Below are 14,446 nucleotides of genomic sequence, written 5' to 3' on the forward strand. Positions count from 1 at the left end.
TGTAGGAAACCATGAATTCAAGCACAGAAATAAACTGGCCTGCTAATGCTACAGACAAGTCTTCTGCCTTTGATTGTGCTATACCATGTGGAAGGCTATATTCTGTCTTTATATATATATATTCTGTCTTTTTTATTCAGAGAAAGTATGGAAAAAACACATATTCAAGTTTGAAAAACTGTAGTAGCCTAAATCTGAAACTGAACAGAAAAGATGGACTGCCACACCTCCTCTTCTAGATATAGCATGATACATTTTCTCAGTACTGGCACTGGAACAGTACGTGCAGAGTTTTTGCCTCTTTTAAAAAAATGTATTTTAAATTAAATATATTTTATTAACAAAATTCTCTATAAATAATCACATTTACTCTATCACTAGCCACCAGTTAGGAGATTTGCTTATTTTTCAGCCTACTCATAAAGAGCTGCATTAGGCCTAAACTTTGGCCTCCATGATTTCAGTATTAATGTTCCAGTATCTGTCAAGTGTCTGTTGTTTTAAAACAATGTTTTTAGTATGTTTTAAAACTACTTGAAGAAACCAAGGTAGGTTTAGAACCTAAATTCTATGTCTTTTTACCAGTTATTCTGCATTCAAAAACAGTTCTGACAATTGAGCAGGTCGCTGCCTCATGTATATTGCCAGCTGATACATAAATAGTCCATTTTACTGCAACTCACTGGAGGTCTCCTATTCTTAAAACATCATATGAAAAGGAACCACTGGAAAGGAAATCAGTGCATAAACCCCAGTATTTATAAATACATACACCTGAGATTCTCTCACTATAACAATTTTACTTACTCACTTTGGGTATCAGCACCATCTTAGTACCATAAATTTATAGTACTATACTGTTGGGAGAGTTTTTGGAGGAAAACAAACATGTGAGCAATCCTGACTATTTAGCTTTAGCCAGAGTGAGCTAAGGGCCTTGAGGCCCAGCTGCAAGGTTATTAAAAGATCAACTACAGGCAAAAGATAAGGGAGTTGACATCAGAAAAGAAGAATAACAGGATGGGAAAGCATCACATAGACAGCACATAAACAATTGTATTTAACCAGTCAGATAGCGCCCTGTGGTATATGAAAAATGTGTTGTACCAATCAGCAATATGCTTATATTATGTTATCAGCCTGTGTATAAAAGGGCTACAGCTACTCTCAATAAACGGCAATACTTTGATTATATTAATCTGTGTGTTGTCCACTGCGCTCTTCCTGTCACTATACCGTTGTTGCTCAAGTCCTTCTATACACATAAATTTAAGCCCATCAACAACATACACTGTCTTTTATGGAAGAAGAAGAAGCACCAGAAAGTAACAGCAACTTCTAAAGACAATAAAAATATTTCAGCCTGGATCTAAAGAGCACTGGAAAGTGAAAATAACTCTAAAAATAACACTATAGCATTATTCACAACTTCTGTGACATTTATTCAACCAGTATCACCCTAAAACAGCTATACATTCTGCTTGATCCAGTGCAGGATGCTATCTCCCTGACATTCAGTCTGGGTTAGTAATCTCAATGAAAGTTACAGCAGTGAAAAGAAAGATAGTTAAAAGGATGAAGAACTGTGTAATCACGCTGCAAACTTTCTAGGGTAGGAAGAAGCTACTTCCATGTTACAGATTTGTATTATCAAGAGACATCTGCAGATCTATTGGGAGAATTTTTCCTCCCACATGCCCTCTTAGGTGCCTTATAAATGCACTTATGAAACCCTTCTCATGTATTAACTGAAGAAACAACAGACTTTCCCTGCTTCCCTACCCTTGTTCTCTGGCACCTGCAACAGAGAACAGGTAACTACACCCTCCTTGTGACATGCTGCTTGGCTCCAGCTGCAGTTGAAAGAGTTTGTTCAGGTACATGGATAAAGTGTTCCAACTTTCTTCCCTAAACAGGCTAGGTGGTAGACAATGCTCAGGTTAACTGCAATACTCACTTTGTAGCAAAGAAACTGAATATAAAAAATACAGTTGAAATGTCCTCAGCGTTCACACATGTTGTAGCATTGCACAAGTATTTCTGCATGTAGCTGGCAAATGGTCAATCAGTTCAAACCCCGCAGACTTGTTTGTGGGCTACAAAATGAAACTCTAACACCCACCAGTAAACACAAGTAGCAACAGAATATCAGGCTAAAATAAAAACACTTGCATGCGTGGCAGCTGTACCTTTTGTCCCTTATGTCAGCTATTTCATTCAGAAGAACAAAATGAATTCTTTGTAGTCTGGCTGAAACAGGAGACATTAACTTTATCTGTTCATTTAGACTTTTTGGTTTATCGCATTTTTTCCTGTCAGCAACTTGCATTGATTTCAGTGATACCTCCCTGAGGAATACTTTTGTGACCTGCTTTGTACCAGGAACAATCTTTTCAGATGTGGATCCCAGTTCATCTTGCTGGGCAAAGTCTGAAAATAAGTTTATAGGGCACTGTCACTTCTTATCTAGTCACAAGTACATCAGAAGAGTGAGTTTTAAGGGTTTGTTTTGTTATCAAAAGGCATCTTCCCCAATGTATAAAAGAGACAGGAAAAATTACAACACTCAAAATGTTGCTAAAGAGCCCTTAGATGTGCAGAACTACTGCTTATTACAACTTCAGGATAAACATAATAATAGTGAATACGTCTTAGTTAACTCTTAAGGTATACTTGCAGCCTTACCTCCATGACTGGATTCTACACATGCTAGAATTTCCCCATTGCTTGTTACAAAATAAAAGACTAATCCAAAATCCACCCACAATGCACAGGTAAAACCACAGTCAAAATGTACTTTCTTTGCTCCTGAACAGATTAAAAAGACCTGACCAGAACCAATCACATTTCTTATCCTTACAAAGTAAAAAAGCACATCCTGACAATACACACATTTGGACTCAGATGCTCAGCTTGAATTAGCCTCTTACACTGGCAACACATAATTTTAAATAGTATTGCCCTGGTAAATGGAGAGAGTGATTTTATGGTAAGAATTTAACTTTTATAACTGTCAGCTAACTGCACAGTGCATTGTTCTGAAAAGCTTAAATGGAATACATTACGTATATGACAGAGCAAATACTTTCTTCAGTAACCTTGAATATGGGAGACTTACACATTAAGGAATTCTTCCCTGATTTAAGCTGTGCCTGAAGTGATGTATAATGAAATAAAAAAGAAGGAATTATACAGGTAAACTCTGTAATGATAAATACTTGTTAAGGCCCAAATACTGTGGCAGTCATTCTAAATGGCCAGTCCCTTCTCTAAGGCCCTTATGAATCTTGCTTAGCTTTCAGAAAAAGGAGTCAGCTTTCTTACCCAGAGAAAACATGAGAAAGGACCAAGTTTTATTTTTTCCTAAATAAAACAGTTACCAAGATGGTGACTGGCCAAAACCAAGCATCCATACAGACTGGCACTTCTCTTAAGAGGACATATCTGCATTTGTGCTTAAGCTTGAATCAGAAATATGCTATGGAAGCAAATCTCAAATTGCCTCCGCTTGATTGTTCTCCAGTTTGCATTCTAGAGAAGCTCAAGAACATGAACAGATTTCCTGTCAGGTGAATATAAGAGAATTCCGGCCATGAATGGGCAGCAGAATACAGCTAGTCCAAAGAAAAAAACCAAACCAAAACTGCACACACTCAGTACCTCAGACAGAAATGTGTAGAGCAGATATCATGCCCTCAGCATTTTTTTCCACTCTACTGTTTCTGTGTACTATTTGCTAATGTAAGATACTTACAGAGTAGATGTTCAAACAGGCATGAGATGTCCAGTGAAATTATACAATCTAGAAGGCTTTAAAGTGTGTATGCCAAAAGAGATATTGGCTTTATCTTTTGTGTAGGGAAGTTAAGCACCTATCTTGCTAAACTAATATGCTGAAAATTCGTATCTTAATTTAATTTATAGGCTTTACTGAAGTATTTTTTCAGTGTACAGCCTATTGACATATGTTAAAAATAGCATATCATGCATATTATTTAACATTTACACATTCAGACAATGTACCCACCCATTCCACACAGCAATTTTACTATTCTGTTCGTTGTAGTACTGATTTTATTATTTGATTGCCTGTAGCTGGCCTCCATAATTCAATTATTTCCACTTTTTACTTCTGCTGTAAAAATCTCCCAAACACAACAAACATGTCCAGTTTTTCCTCAGTTTTCTCACAGGGTTGTTTTTAAAAAGCTAGTTACAAAAGAAAGTGTATTCCTCAAGATTTAAGCCTTTTTTGTCAGACAGATATGAAGGAAGATGGTCTTTACAAACTCATTATTTGATGACTCTCACACCTTCTTACCTTGGAACTGTCACTGTTGGAGAAAAAATACTGCCCAGACAGCACTCGTCTGATTTGATGATCCCAAGTTATATTTTCCCATATTTATTTATTAAGATTAGAGTAGATTTATGTTAAACTGAACATTCCAGAATTGCTGACAAGAAAAGTGGTTTATCTGCTACCACAGTGAAAGCCAATTTAGTTTATCTTGACCAGCAAGCAGCACGTTTTGTCCTTATTGAAAAAAAGTTTTTACATTGAATATTTAGTAGTGTTCAAAATATATAAAAATTGTTTCCTTAATACAACTAGCATCTAGATTACATTTAGACTACTAGACTAACAATTGACACTGTTAGTCAATTGAAATCTAAAAAAAAAATAAATCCATGTTTTGTTTCCATTACTGTAAGTACTAGTAAGATGTAAAAGTAGCAATACACATTTTCTTTACACAGAAGTCAACATTACCTATATGTAAAACCCTCTCTTCAAGGATCACAAACACATGGAATACAAGCTATCCTTTATCTCACAAATAACTGAGATGACAGAAAAAAGAAAAATCTTATCTGGCTGCTGTTTAATGAACAACCTGTAGCTCCACATCGAAAATGTAATTTTAGTTACTTCAAAGGTTACTTCAAAGATAAGAATTTTGACAATTCCAAAGTTGGTAGCGCTACAGTCAGCATCAGTGTGCATCATATGGTTCTTCCAGTACGAACCACAAAGTTTCACATGGTCCTCTGCTCCTCTCAGCAATACTCAGATCATGGTGTAATCCTAGTTGTCTTCAGTTTTCCTTCTGGCTGACTGCATTCACCACCTTGAACTGCTGCCCTCTGATCTGTCTCCCTGGCTCTTCTCTTGGGCTACCACCACCTCTTCACCACTGCTTGTTAGCTCAGCAAGTGCTACCTAGAGTGTATGATACCAAAATTGATCATTTTACCTTCTACCTCACTTCGTATGTTCACTTCTTTAGAAAGGATGCTTCCCTCTTTAGAAAATACTGGCCTAAAATACCATTGTCTACTATAGTTTTTTCTACCCTGAACTAAAAGATAGGTGTTCTAGGTTTAGAACCTGCATAAAACTTGTGTCTCTGTCTTTACTAAAGCTACTCTATAGTCACAAATAAAAATTAAATAGTACATTGGTCCTTTGAAGGACCATTTGAAGGATCCCTCTATTCCTTTTTAATTTCAGGGAGAAACCTCAAACACAGCGTTGAACAGAAGAGTTACAAAATAACAATTATTTAGGAACAGCTAATTGATTAGACAATTCATGCAAAACCTGATAAAACCTGACGCTATTTTTTTTTTTTTGCAGAGAAAAGAATAACTAAATGAAAATCAAAAAGTCAGAGGAACCAGAGAGAATTTTAAAATATTCTAATTTTTGACACAGAAGGCAAAATAAGACAATGACACTGAAGTTCCCTGACTACTTGTGCGATACATTAGGAAAAGTGTTCTCGCAGATTTTCAGAAAGACTGAGCTTAGTACTTTTGTTTGGAGAAATATAAGTTCATTCCCCTACAGTCACTCTATTTCACACACCAAAACTCCAACGAGCCCATGGACTTACCACATTAATTACATTCTTGCACCCTAAAGGCAATGTTGTCTGAAGCTGTCCATTTTTTTGTCATTTTATAAAGAATCCAGAGACTGCAGTTTTCTAAATGGATTTCAAGACTTCAATATTCAAGTTACTTAAAAAATAACTCATCCTACAGAGCTTAGTTTTAAAAATGGGGAAAAAGATTTACTAAGCAAGAAATGATAGCACATAATTCTTGTTGTACACTGTCCAGGCAATACTTTACAGATTAGTTATGTCTGATCTTCTACACTAGGGAGAATTTATGTCTGCAAGAGCCTAATACTAGAAATGACATCTCATGATCAAGGATTTTTGTTTTCTTTAAATTTGTCTTATGTTTACATCTGATAGTTGAAATTAAGAGGAATCTGTAGGGCAAAAAGCCCAGCTTGATTAACATACTTCATAATTGCAGGAAATGTTTTTGAACCCTTAGTTGACTCGAAATTTTTTCTCATAGTTTTTTAGCAACATGGTCTACTTCCCTAATGAATCATTCAGAATGAATGAGAAAAGATCTGCATACTTGGAAATAGCAACAGAATCTCACAATCATTTTCAAAGACTCTATATTAAATTGCTTTATATTGTCAAAACAAGCTCCACATGTGTAAAATGATGACATTTGATTTGTAATAGGCCTAAAAGATCATTTGCCTTTTTCTTCTGGTCTTGGCCTTGGCACTTCAGTTTGCTGTCATGCTGCTCTAATTCTTCTAGTTAAAAGGAGACTCACAGGGAAATGTTCCCATCATCTGTTCTTTGGCATCTGACATGAGCAGTTGTACAGGCTCCTGAATCTAGTGAAACCTCCAGAGTGCAGTTCAGAGTGTGTAAAGTAGATGTTAAATGTCAGAATGTATGAAGACCTTCTTAAAGAAGCATCTTTAGAAGTCATCTCAATGAAGCACACACTTTGAAATGAAGACAGGCAACTCAGATTTGAGCAGAAAACATGTAAGATGTTCAACACATCCTCAGTAATGCAGATTAAAAAAACACTACTCAAAATCCTTTCCCCTGCCCACAACTTTGTAGCTCATGAGTTAACTGCAGATCACATAATACATCACATGGTTTCACAGTCATGCTGGACTTAACAATTTATTAATTTAAAAATACTTGCAATGTTTTTTATATGCATTATGCAGTTAACTAGTGTGACAGCTCCTACTTATCAACAGCTAACAAATGTATTCAGATACTCCTAATGGGAAATACTCTTTTAGGCAGACTTAATACCAGGGAGGATCCAAAGTTCCAACACTACCACACCCAGCTAAGGTCACCATGTAGGAGTAAATTTAAAAGAAAAGGTCAAATTATTCAACAGCATTATGGAGTAACATTGTTAGACTCAGGAAGAAATCTTGTGATTATTTATCAACAGCATCAGCTGTAGAACAAAGAGTTGAACACAAACCAAGCAAAAAAACCCAACTCATTAAAAAGGGGACTCACTCATTTCAAAAGTAGTCCTAAAGGGAAGTCAGAGAAGGTGATAAACAAATGACACACCAGACTGATTATAAACATTACAAAAATCCCCAGAGTTTCACACTGCATTCTGTATGAAGATGAATGTAAATATTTCAGACCAGAAGATCTGAATGGGACATGAATGGCAGGGTTGGTTTTAGTCACATAGGTCAAACAAATGTGAGGATATCTGCATTGCTAAGGCTAAAAAGACTCAGATCAATGTAAATAACTTCCTTGTACTTTGAGGTTTTTAGACAATCAGCAAGAGTTCAATTAAAATGTTAAGCAATGCTTTTCATCACAGAAATACATACACTGAAAGGGAAAATGCTAAAATATATCCTAGAGTCTTTTTTTACACCAGGAGCTGAGTTTATATTTACCTTTTTCAAGTTCAACCTGTTTTATTTCAATAAGATGCTCCCAAATCTTTTTATAATTATTTCCATTGCATATAAACAATCTTCTGGTATTAGTAAATCAGCTTGGCTAAATATAGCAAGAAGCACTGATGCTTTATGGGGCTTTTTCTTTGGTATGCAGCTAATATAAATAAAATGAGCTGAGAGAAGTTGGCAGTGTTCCACTGACATTACATCACTTTTCCTTAATAGGAAACCTCTCTGCAGCTTAACATCTTGCTCCAAACACTCAGAAGTGTTCACGAAGTCTTCAGTGAGGATCATCATATAAGGCCAGTAGTTAGCTGCAAAGGACTAGAACACAGACCTGGAGCTCCCAGTACAGCATCCAAAAGAGAACCTCTAATTAAAAACACCTTTTCACCAGCTGCTGAGCAAGAAAACTACATAATCTCCAGCAAAAGATACATGTAAAAGTGTATGTAATTCCAGTCAAAAGCAAGGGATGAAGTTTTAATTCATATGACTACTTCAGTAGACTCAGGATTTCCTCTAGAAACCTTAGAAAGCAACCAGTTAAAGAGGCCTAATTCACTGGACAGAGTGACATCTACCATATTTTTTTGCTGTTTACTCTTTGTGATCCTGAAAAAACCAAACCCTTCATTTTATGGTGCCATCAGTACCATCCCTCATCTCTAGTATGACATTCTTTATAAGAAATTAGTTAATTATTGTAAAATAGTATTTGTCATTAATTTTTAAGAGCAAGGTGTTACCATCCATATATATATTGAGCTTTTCACAACAAGCAGTAGGACACCTTGACTGTAAGCAGTACAAATTAATTGTGAGGCAAAACCCAGTGAACTTACAATGCTTTTCCGAGAAAAAAAGATATTCCTTGCACCAGCATGTGTGCATTTGTTACTGAGATTGCTTTTCATTGCTCAGTATATGAAACAAGCAGTAAAGCCTGGCAATCAACATAGTACATGATGAACAAAAATGTCAGGAAAATTTATGTTCACGCTGTAATTAGCATAAATTCCAGTTATCAAATTTCAAATGCACAATTGCTCAGCAATAATCCAACTCCTGCTTCAAGCCTGCAAGCAATACTTGCTGGCATTGGATTTTATTGAGAGCATAATTTATTTAGGCACTGTCACACACACAAGCATAAAAATGTATTTACCACAGTACAAAAAGTCAGAGTAGGTCACTTTGTCCTCTGCTTTTTCCAAGAAAGTTTTGAGAGGAGTTCACTGAGTGGCTCCTACTAGTTTCAATTGCAGCTGTGCACCATACAACCTTTGTGACCTTACAATACATGTTGCCATGTTTATACCACTGATTATAAGAAACCAAAATGCTAGTCAAGTTAAGGTATGCTGCAAATAAACAAAGTAGAGTACACTGAATACCACTGTGAATGCTCTCATTTATGAATCTTGTGGTCTTTGGATAACATGGATTCTCTCTCCCTCTTAGTCAGGAAGACATTCCCAAGTATTTCTGTGTGCCCTTCCCTGCACTTTCACATCCAGCTGTGATGGCACGACAGTTTAGCACCCTTACAGGAGAAGGGGGTGAATGACATAAAGGTTGAAGGTAATCCTGGAATTTGAGTGGATTGGTGGTCTTATTTTTATTCTTTTTTTGAGCTTGGATCTGTTCACTGTTTTCAATTGAAGACCATCCACCCAAAGGGTTCTACAGGGGCAACAGAAGAGTAGTGCTTGTTCAGCAACAAGCATCTAAAAACCAGACCTTCCACAGCTCACACTGCCAGTAAGGAAGTCCCATCCAAAGTAGGGTTTATGAAGTCATACCTGTAGTTTGCAATTGTAAAGGATAAGGAGGAGCTTCTATATATAATTATGAATGGCAGTGTCTGAATATCATCCTTATGTTTTAATTAACATAGACTTTTAAAATTTCAGCTGCCTACAATTAATGAAGTCTTTAATGGAAGTAAAGCTAAAGTTTAGGCTACAATAGAGAAAAGTTATTTTAAGCAGGTTAGTGTGCTTACTACTAACTTGGAGTTAGTAGGAGTAGTGTGCTACTCCATAAGTAACTGGAGTAAATTTCACCTCTATTGCTGGAACTATCGAAAGATTGCAAATAGAGGGTATCTGTGCAACAACATACTCTCTCCAAACACATAATACAGGCTTTCAGCTCACTAATAATGAAGACATGTAGTTTAAGACTCGATTGCCTGAAAGACAAAGCTATAAATACCAATATTTGTTTTACCATTTATGCCTCTGTGTACTTCTATAGATCTGTGAATTGGCAATTTACTAAATAATTCAGTTTTCTTCATTCTAAAACTATATACAGAATTACCAGCATCAGCTAATGCTCATTTTCTAAAATATCATTTTAGCATTTTTTTTCAATTATTGCCTACTTTCCAGAAAAGGTCAGGGAAAGTAGAGGAAATAAGTTAGACCCAAAACATTTTATCTATAATATTTTATCTATAATATTTTATCTAATATGGCAGTTTTATCTATCTATATAACATTAATCAAATCCTAGTTATGATAAAGCCTCATGAAAATCTGCTCATTGGATGACACAGTTCCTGCTAAATATGTGATAATTCACTGTTAAGTATTAACTATTATACTGCATTGCACTGTCATTCTGGAAACAGAAAAAGCATCTGCTAAAATGAGCTGTAATGGAAAAAATTCAACTGTAAGTCTCTCTCACTCATCCATCCTAGCACTACTATTATGCAAGTTAGACTACTATATATAGTAGCCACAAAAGGAACTGATGCTAGCTAGGCATGCACTGTTGAGTCTTTCTGTTTTATCACAGGCAAAACAAGCTACAACAACTTTTCAAATTTATGTAAATGAATTCAGAAATTCAAACCATTAGCCAATTTGTTCAGTCCCACAGACATTCCACTGAAATTAATGGGAGCAGTGGTAATTAGTAGCTCTGAAAATCAGGCAACTTTTTTTACAAACTTTAGCTTCATTCAGACAAATTTGAAAATTTGCATTTAAAAAATTGTGTATTACAAGAATATATTTCAAATTGTAGTTTGTGCTTCCAGAGTAATTTTTTAAGGTGAATTAAGTATCTCAGTAATTAACTTTCACTTAAATGGCACAGAAATACTTGGAGATGCAGAAGTTTCATGCCCAGATCCCTATTCAAATCCAATCAGTAGTGACAGAAAATGAAAACATCTGATAAGCATCTAGTAGTACGACTGAAATGAGTCAATCTCTACTCTTCCCAGAAAGATTATCATCAAGCCTAAATAGAGTATATTTCCTCTCAGCTCTTGTTTGCAGATTTAAGCAGTGAAAATACAGAAATTTCTTTCATGCCTGGTAGGTGTCCCTATACATAAAAGTGCATGGGAAATATTTTGTGGATGCTAACTCAGTGTCCATGGTGTCACAATGGTCTTTTCCAAGTTTTAATTAAATATTCAAAGCACAGGGAACATTTATCATGGCATACAAATTCATGTACTTTAAATAACAGTGATATATAACATCAGTTACTTCAAAATTGGAAGAGAAAAGCCTTCCTGCTAAGGGGTGAAGCACAATTTCTCAGGAGAACTTCTTCTGCTAAACAAAAATGGAAAAGGCAATAATATACAACTTGCAAAAAATCCCCGTAAGGTTATAATAGTTCCAATTTCAGGTACTATTTACATATTTTACCATCTTTTATGTTTACTGTTTAAACTTGCTTTGTCACTGCTACTTACTGACTCTTATTGACCCCAGCTCTTCCCAGTACAGAGAATTGTAGAAAATAAGAATAATTTTGAATTAAAATATGAATTCTGCATTGCAAAACTGCAAAAAACTGCAAATCAAAAGAAATTAAATCTTGAGACAGCTCACACAACACAGCCTCAGAACATACTGTAACACCATCAGGTGAATAATACTTTAAAACATCTGGAAATATTAATGAGAAGGTACCTCCTTCAATACCAGCTAAGTATCACTCAGATAACTGTGGCTTAACAACCACATGTACTAATTTTCAGAAGTATTTTATCCTACAGTACTACAGCTTCAACATCTTGCTTTTCCCCCAGTTTTGGGCTAGGTAACTAGAGATGACAGGTTTAGTTGGGCTAGTCTGTAGATGTATTATACCAGATCAGATACCTCTACCAGAACAGATCCTCTAAACTACTTATATATAAACACTTATTTGGAACAGAAGCATAAAGATTAGAGCTACTGACTTATAACTAAATTAAATTAAATTACACTTGACACTTTCTGGAGACAACTTCTGTAACTCTCATCCATATCCTGACTTGACATGGCCTAAACATTATGTACAAAACTGTCATTTATGAGCTCTTGTTCTTCAGTTTTCAGGCTAGTGTGTAAAAGCCATCAATGGCAAATGTAATCCTAATTCTATTGGCAAACAAAAAGTCTAAATATGCCAGAGATAAACCTCAAGAGTTAGTACCTCAATGAGAGTTTTATTAGAATGGCAGTTATTGAAAAATACTGGACAATATACAGTAGTACCACAGCAAAACTACTAGTACTGTCTAAAAAAGGTGACTGAAATGGTTTAATTAAACCAAAAGCATTATAGTTTAGTTTAAACAAATGCCTTTGTCCCCACAACATGCCAATCTGTACATCATTGTACAATATTCATGTGATAGAAATCTGTACAATGCAAGAGGTGATAACAGGTAACAAGAATTATGCACTGTCAGTAATTTACAGGACAATGAATTAATTTAGACCTGGGTGTATACGCCCAAGAGCATCAACAAAAAGTCTGAAACACTGCACTGCTTCTTAGACTGATTAGGAAAATACACTTTTTTCATGTCCCACATCTTCTGAAAAGCCCCTTCACCTCCTCACTCCTTTATGCACTGTTCTGCAGTTACCTCTACCCACTATGAAACACATATTAAAGCATTAATTTTTCAACAAACCTTGCTAGTGACAAGAGGTTTTAGCAAACCTTCACTTTACCAAAATGAAGGTCAATGAACTGATTTACTAATATTACTGGTAGCTTCCTTTCTTTTTAAGTGATTCTACTCAAAACACATTTTCAACTCTAGACAAAACACTGGACAACCTATAACAAAACCCTTGAGGAATCTGAGGTAATTAAACAGAGGAAGCACTTGAGAATTATCTCAACAACCAACCACAGAGATTAACATCCATAACTCAGGAAGCTTGACAGCAGATTTCTTTGATTCTTCCTTAATCACAAAGACCATCAATGATGACAGAGAGGCAATTGCCCTAACTCAAAAAGCACATTAAGTATTATTTAATTATGGCTTTATGAAAACATTTTTTAAACAGTTCCAATAATTAAAAAGGTACTATTTACATGCTTTACAAATGTTTCCAAACATCCAAGTTTCACTCTAAATAATTGGTCCTCTATTACTGTGCAAAACCAACCTTGATTTGCCAGTACTGAAAATCCTGGCAGACATACTAAATATTTTTGAAAAAAGGGAGAATACTTAGTAAAAATATTAGGCATGTTCATACAAATTCATTCAGCCTCCTCAAACTTTCATCTACTGCAGAACAGCTTCCTACTTAAATGCATTCCAGTTCTATTCTGCTCTGCTCTGTATCAATGAACATGTTACTTCAAATATTAGCTTTGCAAACAGTTCCTCTAATTCAGTACTAGTACAAGAATTCACTCAGTAAACATGGCTTGTCTTTAGCATTTGTAGGCATTAATGCTTAAAGTACAAACATCTATCTTAATCCAAAAAAGGGCATTATGTGAGCACTGTGTTTTAGCTGCAAACCAATAATTAACTTCAGTGGCAAATGGAGCTCTTTCGCAACTCATTATAATTAACTGTCCCTAAGTCACTCCTCCTTTCTAGTTACAATCACCAAAACAACCTCAAAAAAGTCAGATGTTTGTACAGGATGTTAATTTACAAAGTTACAGAAGTACTACAAAACACTTCTAAAAGACTGCTGCAAGCGAGGATAAAATTGCCTTGCCTGGCAGTTTGTAGGAGAAATAGACTGCAGTCAGAAAAGAATGAAACTAGAAGTATTTTATTCTCTTCTAGTAAAACAACATGTTAAATCTAGCATTAAAAACATCAATACTTCTTCTAAACCAAGCATTTCACCACACAAAGGGCCATGACCATAGATCATGGACTCATAGGATCATAAAATACGCCAAGTTGGATGGGACTCATCAGGATCATCAAGTCCAACTCCTGTCCCTGTGTAGAGCACCCCCAGAATCACATCATGTGCCTAAGAGAGTCAGATAATAATCACATCCTTGTAACAAGAGTAGGAATTGCTTACTTCATTGCAAGACATGCACTGCAAGAGATCCTGAAACTAATTTTTAATTATAACATTTGTGCTCACACGCTAATGCCCTGATTTATTACTACGGTCTGTAACAAACAGAAAATCCACTACTAGCTTGTGTGTTTCTGGGGTCTGAATTTCTTGATACTTCCATGGATCTGCAGAATCTCTGTGATGAATTGTTTGTGGTAAGAAAACTTCCAGTGAGGCATCATTGACAAGCTTGAGATGAAGCTTAGACAAGCAATCACAAAACTCTGTTCCTTGGAAATGATGGCTCATTCTCCAGAAAGCATTGCTTCCCTCCTTAACAGATACCTCAAAG

At 35.7% G+C, this 14,446-nt stretch overlaps 1 protein-coding gene across 3 annotated transcripts in view; it reads right to left on the minus strand.

Moving 5' to 3' along the window:
* The window catches only part of PALLD (palladin, cytoskeletal associated protein), a 62,591-nt gene that overhangs the window by 40,462 nt on the left and 7,683 nt on the right, over positions 1-14,446 (minus strand). Inside the window, exon 1 of one of the 3 annotated variants that reach the window (XM_030449774.1) lies at positions 8,020-8,024. The exons of the other annotated variants lie outside the window; for them this stretch is intronic. The gene's annotated coding sequence lies outside the window, so the exon portion shown is untranslated. Of the gene's footprint in view, positions 1-8,019; positions 8,025-14,446 lie in introns of those variants that run through there. 3 annotated transcript variants of the gene reach the window in all.

This window comes from Calypte anna, chromosome 4A (genome assembly GCF_003957555.1).
Source record: "Calypte anna isolate BGI_N300 chromosome 4A, bCalAnn1_v1.p, whole genome shotgun sequence".
In the NCBI taxonomy this organism is placed as follows: Eukaryota; Metazoa; Chordata; class Aves; order Apodiformes; family Trochilidae; genus Calypte; species Calypte anna.